The following is a 19,482-nucleotide window of genomic DNA, read 5'->3' on the forward strand; positions in this document are numbered from 1 at the left end:
TTGATATGGCCTTGGTTCTCAGGAGCCTTATCCAGGGGTGAAATGCTCCGGATTGCCCGATCCGGTAGCGATGGCGGCAGGTGGTTTGGAGAACCGGTAGCAAAAATCCCTGCGCCCCCCCCCCCCCCACCATGCCTAGCTGAGCCACACGATCATCAGAGGGTTTTTTTTTTTTTACTTTTAAAAGCATTTTTTCTACAACCTTTTCCGATGAAAAAAATGCTTTTAAAAGTAAAAAAAAAAAAAAAAAGCCTCTGATGATCGCGTGGCTCAGCTGGGATCATCAGAGGCTTTTCAAAGCATTTTTTTCTGCAACCTCGGTGGTAAAAAAAATGCTTTGAAAAGTCTCTGACGATCCCAGCCGAGTTCCCTGATCGGCAGAGAGGCATTTTTTAAAGAGCCTCTCTGACCATCTCAGCTGAGTTCCTGATCAGCAGAGAGGCTTTTCAAAGTATTAGAAAAAATGCTTTGAAAAGTTTTTTTTTTTTTTTTTTTAAAAAGGTGGCCATGCCCACCCGGTCACATTACCCCCCCCAAAGCCATGCCCACAGAACCGGTAGTAACAGATTTTACATTTTACCCCTGGCCTTATCGTTGTTATGTCTGGCACATTGGAGGAAAACATTCTACATTCCACAAGTCCCCTTCCCAGGCACATAAGTATGGCAACTAAGAAATGAAGCAAGAAAAATATGGCTTCAGCTATAGTCATTTCAAGAGTTGACAGGTGCATTGTATGTTATTTACCTCACACAAACACAATGAAGATAAATGGTAGTGGGAAAGAAACCTCATGAAGACAACCAAGAAATAGTTGAAATGTCAGATCTGAGATCAGTTTCAAAAGAACCATTTTTGGGTAAGAGGGCTGCTTTTTTTTTTTTTTTTTACTCTGAAGAGAACACGGGCTGTGGTTTATTTTCATATTATTTATGATTAATTGGATCTTCCCAGGATGCAAACAATATGCACTCTAGGCAAATAAAGTACATCAAACAGTATGTCCAACATATATATAAACTTGTCATGGACACTTCACATTTCTAGCTATAATGGGGGAAAATACGAGTAATGCACGTTTTGAAGTGCTTCTATATAGATGGTTTTGTATTTCTGCTTTCTTTTTTTATAAAAGTTTCTTTCCAAATAGCACTTCTCAGCAACTGCAAATTTAAAGGGGGAAAAAATCCCCCTTTTATAAATTGCCCAATTGACACAACTTGACATGATCTGTCAGAGCGCAACATATCAACCTGAAAAAAAAACACACACCAGTAAATGTGCTTTGGAAGCATCACTGTTAAAATGCACCTGATAATCCTATTGTGGTTGATGCAATCCCAGTTTGCTCACGGAAGACAATTGCTTGGTGCTTGCAAACCCCGGCTTTACAGCGCATGGAGCTTTCCTGCCAGCCCTGACTACTTTTCTCATGTTTTGCTTGTTAAAGTCCTTTTCATTTCTGAGAGGCATGAAACTTTTCAGCTATGCTTGTTGGCAAGTCTCTGTTGGACACAGATGCAGTTCTATAAAATGCCACACAGAATACTGTCCCTTGACGTTCACGCTTAAGAAGAGAATTAGTCCTGTGTCAGAATAATTACTGTTCTTTCCACACATTTTTGCAGGGAAGTTAAACTAGCTAAGAAATAAAAAATAACTGCTTATCATCAGGTTGAGGTCATTCTGAAGTCCTGATGACATCAATGTGGAACAGGAAGAATGTAAAATCCGGCCATGATTCACATGATCAGAAAGTCATTATTTTTTATTATTATTAAATTCAAGCAGTCCTGATGACATCAATGTCGAACAAGGAGAGTGTAAAATCCAGCCAGGCTTTTCATGTTCAGAAAGAAATTTATATATATATATTTATTATTATTCAATTCAAGCAACTCTGACAGGATTGCTGGTCCACTCCAAAAGAATATACTTGTGATAGATAAATTCATAAAAGAGGGTATAATTTCATTGAGAAGCAAAATTATATTACACATGTAAAATGGAGGTATACTGATGTACCCACAACAAAAGATTAAAACAACAAACACTGTTGCTGAATATTTTGCTGAAAATGGAAAGAGCTAAAATAATTATTTTTAGACAGGACAAGATAAAAACTGTTGAATTAGTGGACAAAGGAATTGTGGTTCATCATCATTTTAGACTAGACTAGACTAGACTAGACTAGACTAGACTAGACTAGAATAGAATAGAATAGAATAGAATAGAATAGAATAACAGAGTTGAAAGGGGCCTTGGAGGTCTTCTAGTCCAACCCCCTGCTTAGGCAGGAAACCTTACACCACTTCAGACAAATAGTTATCCAACATCTTCGAATTTTGATTCTAACTGCTGTAATGAAGGTTGAAAGTCGCTTCTTTAATTGTCTTCTTTTTCTTCTAACTGTATTGTTTCCTGCACTTCTTTTTTCTCTTCCTTCCTTCCTTCCTTCCTTCCTTCCTTCCTTCCTTCCTTCCTTCCTTCCTTCCTTCCTTCCTTCCTTTCTCTTTCTTTCTTTCTCTTTCTTTCTCTTTCTTTTTCTTTCTTTTTCTTTCTTTTTCTTTCTTTCTTTCTTTCATACAAACACAAACACACACACACACACACATATACAGTGTGTGTGTGTGTTTGTGTGTGTGTGTGTGTGTGTGTGTGTGTGTGTATATATATATATATATATATATATATATATATATATATATATATATATATATATATATAAATTAATTGTGTTGATCCCTAGCAAAATAAGTTACTTTTATGAGCTATGGTATCTCCCATTTTTCCTATAACAGCCCATACATTTACAGCATTGTGAAATCCTTTGTCTAATATAAGTTGTAAGTTGTAACTTTTTCTTTCACTCAGCAGAACTGGACCCTGTCCTCCAGACAACCTACAGTAAAAGTAACAAAAAAAATGAGAGAATGGCCACAAAGGAGATCAACTTTACAAATTCCCTTCCAAAGTCTATCAAAGAAAGCCATGTCTTGTGCAACTTTGAGAATGTCTTGGGAAGATAAGGCAGAAATCTCTCAGAAAAGCCAAGGCAAGATCGTGATCTTCAGCGCCCATTATGCAAGTCCCAGTGTAAGTATAAAGTTCTGACAACATCTGTCAGAGCAGCTGCTAATGACTTCTTAGAGCAATATTGAAAAGAAGTGCCATTCTATCTTGGAAGAGAAAGGTCACCAGCTAATGGGACTTGTTCTTTGCTAGTGTTTGACACCTGCTGTTTTTCCTACAGGGAAGGATATTCGACAAAGCTCAATTTAAGCTTATGGAAATGAAGGTAATCCTTCATGGGAATGTTCCATTCCTTTTTCTTATCCCCCAAGCTACCAATGGAAGTTGCCTCTAAATAATGGTGCAAGTTTCATGTTTATGATGAAAAAAAATTTAAAAGTCACAGAGAATCCAAACAGTATAGAAATGTCTTCATTTGGGACAGCTTTACTTTCACTACAGTTTTTGCTTGTACATCCTGATATATTTCTTATCCCACAGCGTCTTCTTTGATGAGAACATTGGCAGTGTCAAAAATTGACTCTGCATGGAGGGAAAATGTTAATATTGTCCTTTTGTGACCTTTTGACAGTGATTTTTCGTTTTAAAATGGAGGGAAGGGAAAAGATCTTAGGTTACACATTCCCTTTTCTCAGGCAGAGAAAAAGGGGAAAAAGAAGATCAATAGACATATTCATTTTATAAAATGGCCACTTTAAGTAGAAAAAAAAATTGCTTCCAGCATGATATATAAAATGAAATAGAATATAGTAAATATCCATTGGCCATTGGAAAATACAAATGTGAGTGAATGTCAGACTTCTGTGCAGCATCTCAGGGCATGTTTTAAATTGTACAATTGGAACCAGGTCAGTGAAACATTTATTGTGCCACGCTTGTACCTAAAACCTTAAGTTATCTAGAATTCTCTTGAGCTTTGAGCTTCTGTTGTTTAAATCAAGAATGTTTTTGTTTGGCAGTGATTGTAAAAGTGAGTCTCTGCAGGGACTTCCCTGTTGAGAATTGTACTACCACACAGCAAATTGTAAAAGCCTTTTTAAAGTAAAGAAGGTTCCTTCTATATTTTTGTCTTTATCTCTCTTTTTTTGCTTTTAGTAGAACTACGTAACTTAAAATATGGATAACTGGGTGACATTGTGCCAGTCACTATTTCATAGCCCATTTAATGTCACAAGATTGTTGTAAAAAATTATAGGAGGACATGCTTTGAATGCAGTCTTCTGCTCTTAGTGGAAAAGTAGGATGAAAAACGAATGGACAGGCAAATGAATTGATACACAATTGTTCCCGAAATAGATATATATTGTTTAAATATATTGAACCATATAGTTAAACTTATTTGTTGACATAGAGTTGCACTGTTTACCTTAAAGGACTCAGGTTATGTTGGTTTCAGGGAGAAAAAGAATGAAATAATTCCTAAGCAAATGTTATTATTGAAAGAATTTTGACTATAAAATTATTTAAAAATTGACCATGTCTGAGACAATTCCACATTCAGAAATTCTATTATTATTGGTGGGGTTTTTTTTTTTGTTTGTTTGTTTTTTGCAAAACTAAGGGTATAAAGTATCTCCTTATGTTCACACAAGATTCTAGAGCACTTACTGAAAAATCTACTAAAAGATTATTGAAAGTTTTAAGATAGCACAAAGAGGATCACTTCTTTGAAAACATGCTATTTTCTTGTCAAGCTGTGCACCAAGTTTCTTAGACCATTTCTAGGGTAAAACAACAGATGCCAAATTGTGTTTAAAAATTGGGAAATGTAAAGAAAGCACAGCTCAGGAAAGCTTGAAAATGAATAGACAGAGAATATAGAGTGGCTAGTTAATCAGTGTTACAGTGAAAACATCTCAGTATAAACCTTTTTCACCTGCTTTAAAAACACTAATACATACATACAGTTTCATACATAGTGGCAGCAAAATTGAGACTCCTGTTTCTTATATGGATAAGAACTATATAAGGCACTGTGCAGCCAATTTCCTCTGAAAATAGCAAGGATTTGTATCAGTGTTCTATTTACCACAAAAGATTGTTTTCTTTTAATGAGTAGGCATGAGAAATAGGAAATGCAATAACTATATTCTCCGAGTGGCAAAAGTCACAGATTTAGTCTGAGCATGATGTACATCTTAACTGATAGAATTCACAGAAAAGTCATCCAAAAATGGTGCATAGATTCAAGGGCTAGAGAAAGCAACTTTAGTTGCCCTTTCTAAAAAAAAATCTGGTTATCATGACTTAAATAACATTACAAAGTGCCACAAAATTTGCTGGCCTTTGAATCTAATTTTAGAATAACTGCTTAGGTAGAGTTTATAGAGATATTTAATTGGATTAACAGCATGAAAATAGTTGAAAGAGTCTATTCTGTCATCTTTGCCTCCATGCCCTGGAGGATTTGTTTTCAAAGAACTAAGTTAAGAAATTTACCAGGGGAAAATAGTTTCCAAGTGTCTGGAATTAGCCAGAAAACTCCTACTCCTTCTTGAAAGGGGATCATTTTTGGCTCCCTTGGAATGTGATGGGTTCACATTCCTTGGATTCTGATATAGTCCTAAGAATCTCAGGCAGTAAAATATGCTCAGTCAGTTGATGGTCAGGTGAAGAAATGCCCATACAGAGAATTAAAGATTGAACTCCTCCTGAGTATGTCTCTTCCTATAAGTATACTCCCTCTGCTCATTTGCATCTGAATTTTAGGTGGGACTCTGAAAACCCAGCTTTAAAAGTCAGTCCTTCTGAGGAGCAAATTGCTGCATCAGTGGCACTCATCAATTTTTTTGGTAGTTTTCTAGCCTACCTGATGCCTACATATTTTGCCAGTTCCCATTTGCTGATATTGTCTCTAATCAATGTTATTATTTAGATTGACTTTGTGATACCCTGTTTCTTCTCTCTAGCCAGGTTGGATTCAGTTTTAGCTTCCAAATAGTCTGCTGAAGCAAATATAGAATGTACATTTGAAGTCAAGAGCTGGAGGCTCTGGCAGAAGTAATATTTTAGAGAAGAACAGCTCTGGAGACATCTGAGAAGACATAATGCTCTCCAGATATGTATGTTCCTATATTATTTCCCTTAGAGTTGTGTGCAACTGAGATTCTTCTCAGTTCTTCTCAGATTCTTCTCTCTCATGTCTTCTAAACTGTGTACCAGGATCCAAAAACTGATTCATAGCTTCATATTATTGATTATCCTTTTGGACTACATTGCTGTCACAAATCCCTGATAAAGACGCAGCCTTGAACAAGACAGGCTATACTTTCAGATTCTCTGTGATTTCCCTCCAAACTAGATTTGCTACTTAAAGTAAATTCCAGCAATTGCAGCCATAGAAGTGTCAGGTTAAGGTCACTTAAGTTGCAGGCCCTTGCTTAAGGTGATTGTGAGGACCAAGGCATTCCATGGATTGTGAAGGATCAGAGTATTCCATGGATAAGCTACACAGCAAACATTGTGCTTCAGGATAAAAAAATGTAATGTGAAACGTGATGGGATTTTGTTTCTACTTGCTTCAGTGTATGAGTTAATGTACATGCAGAGAAAAAGTCATAAAACAAGGTTCATTAGAGAGCAAAAACAATTTTATTTTTTATGGGGGAAATTTAACAAAAATACTCATATATCCTCCAAGAAAGAAAAACAAGGAAGTAATGTACAATGTAGAAATTAGTAAGGTTTGTTACCACATACCAATTCCTAAAATCTAAGCCTTAGGTTTCAGTCTAATCCCACACCAATATATGCATAATCTTTCTTACTTTAGAGTACAGCTGGTGGGGGGAAAAGGATAAGCTGATAAAGATGTTATACTGTAGTCTCTCTTTATTGGTCTTTCTTCCTTGTTGTTGTGAACCTAGAGCCTATATATCTCTGATATGAATTTATTGTTAGAGCATTCCTTACCAATTCCTGGTTGTAGAGTTAATGTGCGGGAAAAGTTCAGGCATTCGCCACAATGTATTAATGTGAAATTGCCCAGTGTGTGTTTTAACGTTTCAATCTTGGAACTCCTGGCCTGAAGTCAGCTAACTCCCTAAAGCTTCTCCCTGAATTGTTGTCTAAGGAACACTTCCTGCTCTGTTTCATGTCTGTGTTAGGGTTTCGCTCATTAACAGATGACTTCACAGGAGTTTTAAGTAATACCCAAAGACAGGCCTGCTTTAGACTTCATCTTCCTGAAAAGCTAGCATGCAGAACTGTCTGATGTAAAAGTGGCTGAGGAGCTGTCTTTTTGTATATGAAATTCTGACAAAGAGGACAGCATAAAACTAAATTACTGGATCCCAATCAGTGGAGGACTCTGAATGAATCTCTCATTGTTTATATTTCTACAAGACTACAAGTCTAATTATTATTGCTATGTGTATCTAGACTAACTATGTTCTTCTTGCCAGGCTATTGATGTTTTGCTTGCTAAATTTCAGCAGGTGAAAGACAAGATTGGAATGAGAATGGTGGAATATTAGGATACATGTTTTCACTGAGTTGGGTTTCCTTCTTACAAACATTTCATTGCTGAACTAAGTAACATCATCCATTTTTTGACAAGAGAGAACGGGTTTGCTGGCTTTTTATGTGCACTAATACTAATTTTCACATTGGTCGCCATGATGTAAAAAAGATGTTGAGACTCTAGAAAGAGTGCAGAGAAGAGCAACAAAGATGATTAGGGGACTGGAGGCTAAAATATATAAAGAACGGTTGCTGGCATTGGGAATGTCTAGTTTAATGAGAAGAAGGACTAGGGGAGACATGATAGCAGTGTTCCAATATCTAAGGGGCTGCCACAAAGAAGAGGGAGTCAAGCTTTTCTCCAAAGCAGCTGAGAGCAGGACAAGAAGCAATGGCTGGAAACTAATCAAGGAGAGAAGAAACCTAGCACTAAGGAGAAATTTCTTGACAGTTAGAACAATTAAACAGTGGGACAACTCGCCTCCAGAAGTTGTAAATGCTCCAACACTGGAAGTTTTTAAGGAGAGATTGGATAACCAGTCATATGAAATGGTACAGGATTTCCTACCTAAGCAGGGGGTTGGATTAGAAGATCTTCAAGATCCCTTCCAACTCTGTTATTCTATTCTATTCTATTCTATTCTATTCTATTCTATTCTATTCTATTCTATTCTATTCTATTCTATTCTATTCTATTCTATTCTATTCTATTCTATTTGGTCAGCATTGCTGTATCCCTGTTTTTGATTATCATGTTTGGCTTGACTGCAGGAGTGAAATCCAATTTTTTTTTCCTACCGATTCTGTGGGCGTGGCTTGGTGGGCATGGCAGGGGAAGGATACTGCAAAATCTCCATTCCCTCCCCTCCTGGGGGAAGAATATTGCAAAATTTCCATTCCCACCCCACTCTGGGGTCAGCGAAAGGTGGTATTTGCTGGTTCTCTGAACTACTCAAAATTTCCACTACCGGTTCTCCGGAACCTGTCAGAACCTGCTGGATTTTACCCCTGCTACCCCTGTTTTTGTCATTTTTGCTTGTACTGACATGTCAGTTTCAGTTCTTCCAAACACTGAGAACACATGTATTTAAGCAGGAAGAAAGTTTCCAGCTGCAACCAAAGAAGGAGGGAGGGAGGGAGGGCAGCCTGTAAAATGGCTGGATTGTTTGTTGGCATTCTCCCTCACATTGAATGGGTATTTTTTTGTTTAGCTAACTTGTTTTAAGTTTGTAATTTTTATTTTATATAAGTTTTGTTTTTGCTGTTTTAACTTGTGAGCTGCCCAGAATGGCTATATAAATAAAAATACATACATAAAATACATAGAACTGTTATTAATAATAAACAATTATTATTGTTTATTTATTATATTACATTGAATCAAACTTACTCATATCCATTTGCAAAACAAAATAAAATTGAAAAGATGATGAAATCCAATTCTAAAATGATGTCAGTAAAGTAATAGGATAATAAAATAACACTAACCATAATCCTGGCATCAATTCCAGTCTACATAATTGTAAAATATAACTCCAAGGCCCTCTGAAAATGTTCTGTTTTATTTATTTATTTATTTATTTATTTATTTATTTATTTATTTATTTATTTATTTATTTATTGGTTTGATTTATATGCCGCCCTTCTCCGGAGTCTTCTCCGGAGACTCAGGGCGGCTTACAATGCGTTAAGCAATAGCCTTCCTACGTTTGTATATACCTGCTTAGTAGGGCTTTCGCCCCCCCCCCAAGCGGTGTTCTTTTTTATACAAAGTCATTTTATTGCCCCCACAATCCGGGTCCTCATTTTACCTACCTCAAAAGGATGGAAGGCTGAGTCAACCTTGAGCCTGGTGAGATTTGAACTTGCAGTAATTGCAGGCAGCTGGTGCTATTTAACAGCACTTTAGTCTGCTGTGCCACCAGGGCTCTTATTCAAATTATATTAGAGTAAACATAACAATAGTAGTAATACTGCTTCATTTTGCACATTGCATAGGGATTATTTCTACAATCTAATAATTATTTCAATGAGCAGTAAACTTAAAAATGTTTTTAAATACAGTATACCTCAAAGGAAGCAACTGAAATTTCAAACAGTACCTAAGATAAGGTGACCAGATGTCCCACTTTTGGCGGGACAGTCCTGATTTTTAGCAATTTGTCCCGCGTCCTGCGGCGTTTTAAAAAAGTCCCGATTTTTCATTCTGCCTCCTGAGTCCCGGCTGCCTCCTGAGTCCCAGCTGATGGCTAGAGGAAAAAAAACTGTTTAAACTCTTGCCACGGGGCTTCAAAGGACAGACCTACAGCTGATCAGTGTTAAAAAAAACAAATGAGTAGACCCATGCCTGCAAAAATAGAAAAAACAGCCCCTTACAGCTTCCGCATAGGTTAATTGGCTGCAAAGAGTTCCTGGAGCAGATTTTTTTTCCCCTAGCTATGCTGAAAAAGCGAAAGCGAAAGTAAAGCTGCAACGTGACAAAATGAGGCAGAGAGAGATTTCTTTTTCTTTTTCCTCACCAAAAAAGGTAGGTGTAAAACTGCAAACAATGGGAAATTTAGGGCAAAAGAGGAGAGTTCAAGATTTTAAAACACAAAAGAAAAAAAGCTCTATTTAACTAGGGAATTGTAATAATTGAGATACTATTAATAATTGTATATTGTGTTGAAAGCAGAAATGGTTAAGTTGTGGTTTGGAGGAATATATGGGGGAAATTATTTGGTTTATTATTATTGGTAAATATAATTAATTGATTTGTAAGAAATTGGATTGCATGGAAATAATTGGAATATTCATGTTCATATTGATTAATATACAAAAAAGATAGTTATATAACTAATTGATTTATATTAAAATGTTGAATTTGTAATTAAACAACTGTATTACATAATTACATAATTAACCAACGTGAGGATGGATATAAAAATAGATGACAATGGGAAGGGGTATAATATAGAATAGAAGGGAAAAATTGAATTTGATTAAGATTAGATATGAGGATGAAGGGTAATATTGGTTTTTTAAAAAAATAGATGAGGAATAAATATGGCAAAAAGGAAATATAGAAATTTTAAATTTAATTGAAATGACTAAACACTGTTTAAATTTGTGAACCAGCCAAATATTCTGTTCAAAGAAAATACATTGTATGTTTGTATGTGTGTTTCTAATTATCGCTATTTATTTATATTTGTTCTCTTTTATTCTTTAAAGTTTAACAATTCATTCTTTATCTTAATATCTTTATATTTGCTTGGGGTTGGCTTTCTTCCCTTTCATCTTTTTTATTGTACAGCAATCTTTCTCCTCAAACCTACCACCTCTCTCTTTTCTTTCCTTCTTACTTTCTCTTTCCCCCACCCTCTTTTTCTCCTCCCTACTTCCTCTTCCTTTCTCCTTCTCCTCCTCTCTTCCTCCCTCTCTTACCCTCACTCCTACTCTAATTTCCCTTCCTTCATCCCTCTCTATTGCTGTATCCTTTAATGCATATGGACTACTCTTTTGGCCAGTCCTCAAACTTACAACTGTCCTCACATTTTATGTTTTTTGCCCTATCTTATCACCATGGTGAAGAGAAGCAGTTGTGAAATGAGTGACATGGTTGTTAAGAATGCTGCACGGGCATAAATGTGAGGATGGTCATAAGTGTGAGGACCAGTCAAAAGTGAGAGGACCTGTCAGAAATGACTTTTTTCAGCCTTCTGAGTAGTCCCTATACACATAGCCATAGCCATCCGGTCACATGATCAGCTAGCCACGCCCACCAGTCACATGACCTCCAAGCCACGCCCACAAAATAAGCCACACCCACAATGGTGTCCCTCTTTACCAATGTTAAAATCTGGTCACCTTAACCTAAGAAACACTCAGTATTAATTAGAGGGTACTCAGACATATGCACAAACTCTTCCCAAAATATTATAATGCAAATAAATAAATAATTCTTCCCATTAGAGGAAAAAAAATATACACAAAAGTGCATTTTATGGTTGGGAAAAAATGCTTACAAAAAGTGGAAACATTCAGTCATGTTCACTTTTAGAGAAATGCCCAAGAAATGTTAAATGTGTAAATTGAAATGGTCAAGGAATGAATAAAATAAATGTGTAAAATAAAAAAGGAAACAATTGCAAATTCATAAACAGTCCAAATTAAACAAAATTTTCAGAAAAGAAAAACTTTCAGGGAAAATGATGGAATTATCCAACTCCATTCCTTTCTCTAATAATATTGGAAAAGAACTGCATCTGGTATTTTAGGTCAGATATCAATAATAAATTAGCTAATAATAAGTCTATGGAGGTGAAAAAACACCTTTGGGATTAATAATTAGTCAATCCTGCTGAAGTATACATCCTGTAGTCCTACTTTAGTTTTTTTTTAAAAAAAGGTGTGTGTGTGTGTGATAGAGCAAACTATATAAGATTTTAAATGTGTAATATGAATTAGTATTCTTTTTTAAAAATCCATTATAATAAATTCCTTTGCTCTAAATAAGATAAGGTGCATGGAGGGAAGCTTACAAAGCATGCATAGAAAATACCATTAGTGCCAACAAGAGCCCTGAGTTATTTTGTATTTTATTATTCTTTTGAAACTCAATATAATAATTTTTTTTAAAGAAAGTTTAAGGGGCATATGCCTGCAGTTGCATAGCAGTTTCAATGAAAATTCAAGCAGCCAACGAAAGTTACAAGGAATATTTCTGGGAAACATATTAATAGTAGTGAAACCAACAAGGGCTGATTTATGTAGCTCAGATGAGATCTGTGTGGGTAGTCAGTTTGTTCCCTGAATGACAAGGGAGTCAAAGGGAAGTCAAAAAGGAATATGGATACCGCACAAAAGTCAATTGTGTTATTGGAAGCTGTTTTTACTGTAAGAGAGGTAGAAGAGATATTGAGCCTGAACTAATATTTTCAAGAAGGAAGATCTTAAGACCCATAATAGCAAATTGCACAGAGGAAGTTATAGTTTTCACTGACGAACTCAAAGCAAGCAGTTCAGTAGCCTCAAACTATAGCCATTTCTTTTCAATTCAAATGTTAAAATATTTAATTTCTAACAACAAATATAGAAGATCCCACCTCCTCCTCACCCCTCGATCCTGCTCCCTCCCCATTTCTAATTATAACTTGTTCCTTTATTGTTATTAGAAACATATATTTTTCATGCTTCTTTTGCTCTTAATGTTGTAAGCCATGAGTGTCAAAATCACAGCGTCACATCACCGTTGTGTGACATTTTGCAACACTTTTTCCCCTTTGTGGAGCTAGGGTGGGTGTGGCCTGCATGTGACACATCCAGCCCATTTAGCAAGGAAAACTGGAACTAGATGTTGTGGCCCACCAGCTGCCAGAGGAGCTGGTGGCAGACTTGGATGATGAGGAGGTTGGGGAGGAACTTGGGCCAGTTCTGGAGTCTGAAGAAGGCTCTGATGGATGCTCTGCGTCTGACGCAGAGATAGAGCCATGGCCGTCAGACATTTCCCAGCCACTGGAGAGGCAGCTGCCTTTGGAGGCTGATATGAGTGAGGAGGAGGAACAGCTGGGGCCTGTTCCAGATGCACGTATGTGCAGAAAGTTAGCAGAGGTGAACAACGGAGGACAAGGAGTTGACTCAGGAAGCAAAGCACACATGGACGTTGAATGGCCCCTCCCTGGCTGGGGAATAAATAGAAAGAAAAGGGATGGTTGTTGCAGGAGAGGGGACAACAGTTCATATTTCTGAAGATTTTGCTCATTGTGTTTCATGCATCAAAGACTGCTTGCCAGAACTTAATTTGCAGCCTTTCAGCTGGGAGCTCACGGCCTTGCAATTATTGCAAGGAACTGATAAAATCTGTTACTGCCGTTAACTCCTGGCAGGACTCTTACCTGGACTTTTCAGTGGGTGAATGCAATTAATTCACAAGAGGTCAATACAGAGAGTTTTTTCATGACAAGGAGTCTGTTTCTTTCTTCTGCTAAGGCTGGGTCAGAACACCAGGCTTGGCTGCAAAGGGACCAAGAAGATCAAGAGGCTAAACGTGACTACAGATCAAAGTCCATCCCTTTGGACATGCATTGCTTAGACAAACATATACAAACGCCCACAATTTTGACCACTTTATCCTCACTTGACTGTGGATGTATCTTATAATATTCTATTTAAAGGTAAAATGTAAAACTTAAAGTTATCAATCATATGGAAAGTAACTTTTCATTAACTAAATTATCTTAACAGAAAAACAAGTACCCTCATTACTTTAAGAGTATGAAATGGTCAACAGAAATTTGAGCATGAATGATATTTTTATATACATTCTTAATTTAGACTTGCAAAAGGCTTAAGACAAATTCCTTCATATTTTTACATTAAAAAAAAAAACACTTAGCAGTGGCAAAGAGAATTTGCATGGGATAACATGCAGCATGTATTATAATTGTTTGACCTGAAGAAGCCATGAAAACTTTCCTCTTAATTACAGCGACCTATATCCTTTACTTTAAAGGGCAGTCCTTTATTTCAGAAACCTTTAGGTTTATTTATTTTTTTCCAAACTTACTTTTATCACTTATTTTGGTCATTTAACCTGTACCATATAAAGGGTATCACAGTATACAATCTTCTAATTCGTGTCAAAAATATGGACACTATCTTTTTAAGATAAATTGACATATGCAATTTCATTTTAGATATTTTCATTAAAAATATCTGTATTTATTGCAAATATCTATTTGTATTTATTACCAATATCTATTAGTACAAAATGTGTTTTTGTAAGGTTGTTTTTTTTATATCATTATGAACCTCTTTCAGGTTTAGCCCTTTTTCAGGTTTGTCCTTTATTTTTTTCCAAGAAAATGTGATCACTGAACTCTTAATTTACTTGCATGGTGTTCAGTATTGGAAACTTCCCTTTCTTCTTGTTATACAAGCAAATCAATGTTGTTCAGCTTTTTTGGAGTCTATTTATTAATTTTAGATTATGCATTTGTTATTTTTTATGAATAACTCAAGGCAGTGAACATCTAATAGACCTTCTTCCTCCTATTTTCCACATGACAATAACCCTATGAGGTGAATTGTGCTGACAGAGTGACTGGCCTAAATTCACCCAGCTAGCTATGGAACTCTTTGTTGCAAATAAACAGTTCAGCTGTCACAAACATAACACCAACATTTGAAGCAGTAAGCAAATGTTGTGCTTAAATTCCTGGTGAGTGCTGGCTTGCAGATGTAAGCCTTAATATTTCATCCATGGGTTCTAGAGATCACAATGCTGAAATATATTGATTTGTGTCCATTGGAAAATACCATAAATGAAATCCTTGCTTCATAGGTTGTTGTCATTGGCAAAAAGTAGTTCATTTAATGGGTGGGGGAGCAGAAAGAGAACACAGTTGCATTTTAATTTCAGAATATCTGGGTTGTCAGCCAAATAGTGTAGTTCCTGAATGAATGTTTATCATGGCTTGAATCACCATCACTGTCAAAATATTTGGATCACTTTCAAAGAAGACAATCTGTTATTCTTCTTTAATTAAAATTTGACATTATTACATCTAAGCAGTATATGAAGATCTAACAAGCAGTAGTATAAGCAAGCTATGAAAATATGGTAAGTTCCACACTTCCCCCGCCCCCTTATACACACACACACACACACACACACACACACACACACACACACACACACACATCTTTTGAATAATCAAACATATTTGAATCATGCCAATATGGATTAAAGGTAACCTATCTGATTCAATCCTACAAATTATTTTGGAGATTTGAATTGGAAATTTTCTCCAAAATTAATTCTGGTGCAGTCCTAACTCACAATACACACAATAAAGCTAGGTCATACAACTTATTGATCCAGTGATTTCCAGCTTATCCAAGGCACTGTTATAATTAAAGGAAGAGGGGAAAAACAGAGATGACTATTTTCATTATCTTCTTCCTCAAGTGACTTGCATTAAGATTAGGGCTGTACACATCTTTGAGTGAATGCTCTTCTTAATGAAAATCTGTGCCTTGAAATAGGTTTATGAAGTAATGTGGTTCCCTTATTTCTAAGTCAGCATTAAGAAGATTCAGAAAGGACTTCTGTGCAAATACTGGATTGATACAATTATCACTGATACTTTTTTTCAAATTTTGGAGGAACAAATATTCCCCAAACTGTGAGATAGTCAGCAGATAAATATGATAAGCAAGCAAATAAACAAGTAAACAAACAAACAGACAAATAAAATGCCCTACATACAATCATTCAGCAACTGCCTTATTTAGCAAACATCTGCAGTTACATATAGTGATGAAAAATTAAATTTGTGATCAACCTTCACATTTATGACCTTTGTAAAGACAAGCTAAAGTAAGATCAAAAGTTTGGTTTTGACTGCTTAGTGACTTAGTGACTGCATCATTTACCATCTGAGTTACCAGTCCCAATTATGGTCACTAAAAGTGGACCATTTGTAGAAGAAGCTGTGCCTTACTAAATCCAGATATATTGCCTCTTTAATTCCTCAAAGAGAATTGCACCACTTCCATAATACACGTTAGGATACATTGTGGAATTCTAGATTCTTTGCACAGACTATTTCAAATGTTAAATAAAGTAAATATACTGTTAAAAATAAATCAAATGTTAAATAAAGTCCCATTTTCATTCTGTTTAAGATAGTAGCATTTGGGGCAAGAGAGGGATCTAAGAAGGCAGGCTGGTGATTGTGTGCTATATAAATATATGGCACAAAAAGAAAGGGATATCAGTGTCATGATTGCCATTTTCTCTTTTTGGACCTTACTCCTGAAGACACTGACAATTTAAGATTTAAAAATATATTTAAGATTTTTTGAATCAGACTTTCACTTTCTCTCTTTAATTAACAAGTCAGTCATGTTTTAAACTGCATTTTCCTCTGATGAATGTTTGCATGATCTCAGTGCATCATCTATCCAATGGCCTTAAAATAAGAATGTCTATTTTTTTATCTCGTTTCCTAGTCTCACTACAGGATAATCATGTTAATCAAAACTTATATTGCTGAAATATATTTAAAATAAAGGCCTTTTTTGTTTTAATTTTATATTTATTCATGCATGCATGTTTACTATTTGTTTTTGATGTCCTTTCTGTTGCGAGATTTGGGCTCACTATTTGGTTTTGAGCCTCTTTTTGTTTGGCATTTTCAGCTCACTATTAATGTAATATAAGATATTTAGGCTACTGTGTCCTATTTGTTTATCCCAGAATAAGCCCTAATGTTCCTGAAAAAAATGAATTATCTGATTTGTTATTTCTGTGAATAAACTGAGTATAAATTTATACTGACCAGCTAGTGTTGTGGGGTTTCATCATATGGAAAAATAACCACACACAAAGGGCAGATGAACTTCTTTGGAGACTTTAGTGAATTTGGCTTGAAGTTGCTGAAGTGGGCCTTCTGGGAAGAAAACATGTTATAAAGAGTTGTTTCACTTTTTGGCTGCTCAAACTGTGAACCGAACTTGTGCTGAAGAAACTCATGCATCAAAAAGAATCTTTCAGAAAGATGTTTATGCCCTATGGTAGGCTCCTGCTGAATCTAGGAATCAAACACTATCCTGTAGGTCAAAGAAGTCAAAACAAAAAGTCAAAGAATGATTTACTGCTGTTTGAGAGACACTGCGTGTACCTGTATGAGTGCATGAAGAAAAGTGCTAGCATGTATTTGTCATGTCATCTGATTGCATTATAAGTCATAAATAAAAATCTACCACATCGATTTCATAAAAATTGAGTTAACTTTAAAAAAAAAATCATACTATTGCTTAATTTATATCTGTCCACCACAGGGAACTGATATAAAAAGATATTGCTGTCTGATTGCTGATGTATTAAAAAAAAACAACTCACAGCTTCCTGAAGTTAAGAAATGTAATTGACCAAAAGCAGCATGGGATAGAAGTCTTGTATGCTTGAAGCTACAGATAAGAGGTTATATGAGGAAAGTAATCAGTCAATAATAACCCAGTGTGTTATCTCTGTTTTGGCCAAGAACATAACTCATATGGATTGACTCCATAGTTCACAAGGTTTTATTTGTTTGTTTTAATAAATATCATTCGGAATTAACTCAGGCTTCTTCCTCCAATTGTTTAAAAGCTCACAAACATATCAGGTGTCAAGAATCAAATCATTCAGAATTTAAGGGGGGGGGATCCAGTTTTTTTTCCCTTCCTCCCAAGCAAGACTTCTTTCTCTCTTGCTCCTTTCCCATTTCTTTCAAACAGCAGAACCACAAAGAAATTGGGTGATAGGAACCCCAGGTTTGAATAATCCAAAAAGATTTCCAACAGCACTAACATATATAAAGACCTTTAGAAATTGTGATTTGACAAGGAATCTGGTTCATTACAGATGATACAATGATTATCTAGTAGTCTGTTGGAACCACAAACATGCTGACAGTATGAACCATGGTGGACCAGTGGTTAAAGTGCAGTATTGCAGGCAAACCCTACCCACAGCCTGGGGTTCAATACTGATGGGGCTCAAGGTTGACTCAGCCTTCCATCCTTGCAAAATCAGTAAAATGAGGATCCAGATTGTCGGGGTGGGGGGAAATATGGAAACAATACTTCTATATTATAAACCACCCAGACAATGCTGTAAAGCAGGGGTCCCCAACCTTTTGGACCTCAGGGACCACCAAGTTCATAATTTTAAATTTTGTAGACCACTAATACAAATCCAGCACGCCGCTTGCTAAAGCACCTGGACTCCCAGTGACAGGATGGGGTCCTTCAGGCACTCTCCCTCCTCTCTCTTTCTCTCTCTCTCTCTTTTGCTCTCTCTCTCCCCTCTCTTTCCCACTCTTTCTCTCTCCTTCTCTCTTTCTCTTTCCCCCTCTCTCTCTCACTCTTTCTCTCTCTCTCATTCTGATTCTCTCATTCTGATTCTCTCATTTATTTTGTCTCTTTCTCTCTCATTCTCTGATTCTCTCTCTTTCATTCTCTGTCTCTTTCTCCGTCTCTCATTTTCTGTCATTCTCTCTCTCTCTCTCTCTCTCTCTCTCTCTCTCTCTCCCATTCTCCTCTCTCGAGGAGCCCAACCAAAGTTTCCCGCACCACTTCGGGGAGTGCTCCTCGAGAGACGAGAGTTGCAGGGGGCTGATCTGGCATCCACAATGGAGAGCAGAATCCAGCTTCTTCTCTCTGCTGTAGTGTGGCATCAGGATTCTGCCTTGGTATATTTGCGGTGCAAGACAGACATTTCCTGCCGCTTGCAAAAATACAAAAATTTCTCTGTGGACCACCAAAATTTTCTCACAGACCACTGGTTGGTGACCACTGCTATAAAGCACGGGGAGTAAATTTACATGCTATTGTTATTAAAACATAAAACAAGATGGGGAACCTCCTTGTGTACTATTGTATATATTTGGTTTGCGTACAGCATTAAATATTGACCATGTGGTAAAATATTGATTGATCTTTCTATTACATCAGTAGAAAGCCAGTAAGCAGAGAATGAATGCATATTTTCAGTCCAAGACTATAAATTTGAGGCTGTATGTCACTTCCATTGTAAAATAATCTTTTTTTAATGCCCCAGACTTGATAAATCTATACTATGTATGATAGATTCCAAATTGTTTATATAATTCAAAAATCACATTCACTTATTTTCTAACAAATAAAAATTTCCTCTATATCCAAAATCCCTACCTGCTACTGGCCATATGAACAGAACTGGTCCAAAAGGAAAGATTTTCCACTGATATCTTTCCATCCTTGATTGAAACAAGGCAAAGTCTCTTCCTTTAATACCGTTCTCCATTACTAATCTAATCAAAGAGAAAATTTCCTTTTCTGCCTTTGATTAGATCAATGCAAGGCTTAATAACATTATTTCTAGGGCCATTCACTAGAAAAGCTCAAGGTATTAAACTAACAATTTAAGCGTCTACTACTATCCCTTTGAAATTAATTGTTCAATTGGGAACACCTTTA

Source organism: Pituophis catenifer, unplaced genomic scaffold, assembly GCF_029215685.1.
Source record: "Pituophis catenifer annectens isolate HBS135680 unplaced genomic scaffold, rPitCat1.0.hap2 SCAF_1, whole genome shotgun sequence".
In the NCBI taxonomy this organism is placed as follows: Eukaryota; Metazoa; Chordata; class Lepidosauria; order Squamata; family Colubridae; genus Pituophis; species Pituophis catenifer.